Genomic DNA, 3,547 nt, shown 5'->3' on the forward strand with positions numbered 1-3,547 from the left:
GCTACTTGTGAAATATGGGTTTCAAGCATTTTGGTGTGGGTCATCATCTGGTCAAACTTGGTTGCCAGTTGAGTAACTAACTCGTTTGTATGAATGTGTTGGTTCATAAACTCCTTATTTTGCTGAGTTTGACTCTAGATAAAGGTGTCTATTGTTTCTTTAAGGTTCGGTCTTGGTGGCACAACCTGCATAAGTTGGTTTTGTTTTTGTGTTTGGAATCCTTGGGGTCTCGAAGATCCGGAATTTTGGATAGGGTTGTTGTTTTTGTAAGAGAAATTAGGGTGGTTCCTCCATCCAGGGTTGTAGGTATTCAAGATAGGATTTCCTTGGGTATAGTTAACTTGGTCTGAACTAGAATCGTTCAAAAGGATACAGTCAACGGTTTGATGTCCTTGAGTTCCACAAAGCTCGCACTCCGATTGGATTGCTGCCACTGTGGTAGGGTTTTGAGACATGTTCTCGACTTTCAAGGCCAGGGCGTCCATCTTAGCATTCATCATGTCCATGTAGCTTATCTCATGCTTCCCTCCATGGCTCTCCTTTTTCTCTACCATCGCTCGTTCTATTCCCCATTGGGCGTGGTTTTGGGCCATGTCCTCTATCAGGGCACAAGCATCGGGATAAGGTTTGTTCATTAACGCTCCGCCAGCAGCAGCGTCAGTAGACATCTTCGTGTTGTAATGGAGTCCATTATAGAAGGTGTGTATGATTAACCATTACTCTAGGCCATGGTGCGAACAGGCTCACAAAAGTTCCTTATATCTTTCCCAGGAATCAAAAAGTGATTCGCCTTGGTTTTGAGTGAAACTAGTGATCAGGTTCCTAAGGACAACAGTCTTACTAGGTGGTAAATATCGGGCAAGAAAGGCTCTCCTAAGGTCTTCCCAAGTTATTATTGATTTGGCTGGAAGGGCGTCTAACCAATCATGGGCTTAACCTCTAAGGCAGAAAGGAAACAATCTTAAGCGGGTGGCTTCAGGTGTGGCTCCATTTGCCTTAAGGGTATCAGCTAACTGGATAAACACTTTTAGGTGTTGATCCAAGTTCTCTGTAGCGAGACCAGCAAATTGGTTTTGTTGAACCAGTTGAAGTAATGAGGGCTTAAGTTCGAAATTGTTGGTTGTTATAGCGGGGTTTACGATACTAAAATTGGGCTCCTCATTAGACTGTTGAGCAAACTCTTTAAGCGGTCTTTGGTTACAATCTTCAGCCATAGCTTTCCTTAATTTAAGGATAAATAGACGTGCTCGGGCATAACGTTCGGGTTCCACTAAAGGGTTTAATAGGTTACTGGTGCAACGATTTCTACGCATCTACCAGATAGAATAGCCTTAGTCTAAACGGGATAACAATATGGTACGAAATTTGACGAAGTTGGTCACCGGCAACGGCGCCAAAAACTTGATGGGTCTGTAACGTATAGCCTAAATATATTACTGCAAGTGCACAACCTATCGAAGTAATTTAAAAGATTATCGAACCACAGAGACCAATCGTCAATCTATCAACTCTATTGTTAAGGTGCTTATCTAAGGTGAACAGGAATATTGTTGTGAGTGTAGTGCAACGAGGTAAGTGAGCGGAGTGAATAACAATTTAAAGCGACAGGTTAGAATGTAAATCATGAAACCAGACTATGATCCAGACGTGCATAGTTGAAACGACTCTTGGGGCAGTATTTTCTGTTTGTAGCAAAGAATAAACTTAACAGGAACTTGTAGCTTTTGGCTACTAAGAACCGAATTTACTCTTTGATTTAACTTCCTTTATTGTCACTTATAAAGGGTGCCTTCCACGTTAAAGAAGTAAATCTATTTTTAAGAAATTGATATTTTTGACTTAACATAAAAGTGATTTTACTTGGAAAGATTAACTTAAAGAGACTCTTGGTTCTTGGCCAAGATTCAGATTTCAAACCTACAGACGCGTCCGAAAATAGTTTCAAAATCATTTTCTAAAAAGGTTAATGATTCCTATTTAACCAACAAAATCGCTTTCGCTTCTTTTGTTTGGTTAAATAATAATCAAGTCGTATCTTTGATATGGACGGCTTTCGATCTTACCCAATAATCATTGGAACTCAAATTGACTTAATTTAAAAGCAAAACATCCCGAGAGTAATTTCACTAACATGAAAATTAGAACACAGACATGATCACAATCATTACATTAAAACCTTTATAATTTAGCCAGACATAATAGGTGCGAGTCTATAACACATGTAGACTATGATAAGTGCAAGTAATTAAAAGGGTGCGAGTCTATAAATCGTGTAGACTATGGTAAGAGCATTTAAAGTCTATAAAGCATGTAGATTATAGTAAGAGCATTTAAAGTCTATAAAATTTGTAGACTATGGTAAGAGCGAGAAAATAAATAAAGCAAGTAAATTAAACCTTACTCTGATCGGAGATTTGAATCTGATACAAAGTGAAGGCTGGTATGATAAACTTCAACCAAAGTGCTCCAAGACTCGATTACAACTCAATCTACACCGTAGTAACTCCCTGATGTGAAGAGGTTACTACTTTACAGAAATTGATAGTATATGGCTTAAGTTTGTACTAAACTTGGATGAAAAACCGAAAATGAAAAACTAAACTATATATAGTGGATTCTGGAACTGCATAAGGACAGGAGTGCCCCTTAACTCCTTTTGAGCGGGAACCTTTTTGTGAAGGCCGCGGGCGCGGAAGCTCCACCGAGGGCGCGGTGATGAGTAAGTGATGGGATCGTGTGATCGTGGCAGTTGGCTCCATTAAAGAGTGGGCCATGTCACGGCGTTCTCTATGGTCGGCGCGGTGCAGGACGCCATGAGTGCAAATCTCCTTGAAAAACCATATTTTCCTGGTGTTTTGGCTCGTTTCTTCACTAAGGGCTCCAAAAGGTCAAGAATCCTAAAAACAAAGGAAATACAGGCATAATACGAGAAAATGATAATAAAAACTAAGGAAAACACATGATATTCGAGCCAGAAACATAGTGCGATTCAGTGTGATCAGCCAACAACAACAACATCGTCATACTGCAATATAATTATGCAATAACAGAGCATCAGTCCTCAACATTACACCATTCTAGGCCAGCAACAGCAACATCATCATACAATATATTATGCAATTTATCCACGCTTCATTCAAACAATATCATTGTAATATAGTCTGCACATTATAGTCTTCAACAATGATTTCTGTCTTTTCAGGTCAACAACAACAACATCATTGTAATATAGTATGCACATTATAGGATCATCATCCCAACACATACTCATCAATTATCACCAAAATCATCGCATTATACACAACACTGACATGCAAGGTATAAATTATCAATAGAAAATTATTAATTTAAAAACCCAAAATTATGATTCAATTAAAGAGATTATTTTTAGCTTCCCAACGGTCCAAACGACGTGTCAAACGGACACCCGAGTCAAAAGTTATGGCTTTATGAAATTTAAAAAAGAAACAAATTCATTTCAACACAGTGAAAACCGGTTCCCCTATTTGGGAACCCAGGTTCCCTCTTTCAAAAAATGATTCATGCT

General features: G+C 38.8%; 1 non-coding gene across 1 annotated transcript; it reads left to right on the plus strand.

The window, feature by feature from the left end:
- Nucleotides 1-723: 723 nt before the first annotated feature.
- On the plus strand, nucleotides 724-830 carry LOC131608427 (small nucleolar RNA R71). Its single transcript, XR_009285688.1, has one exon. It is a non-coding gene; the product is annotated as a small nucleolar RNA R71 (small nucleolar RNA).
- The last annotated feature ends 2,717 nt before the right edge of the window (nucleotides 831-3,547 follow it).

The sequence above is a fragment of the Vicia villosa genome, linkage group LG5 (genome assembly GCF_029867415.1).
Source record: "Vicia villosa cultivar HV-30 ecotype Madison, WI linkage group LG5, Vvil1.0, whole genome shotgun sequence".
NCBI lineage: Eukaryota > Viridiplantae > Streptophyta > Magnoliopsida > Fabales > Fabaceae > Vicia > Vicia villosa.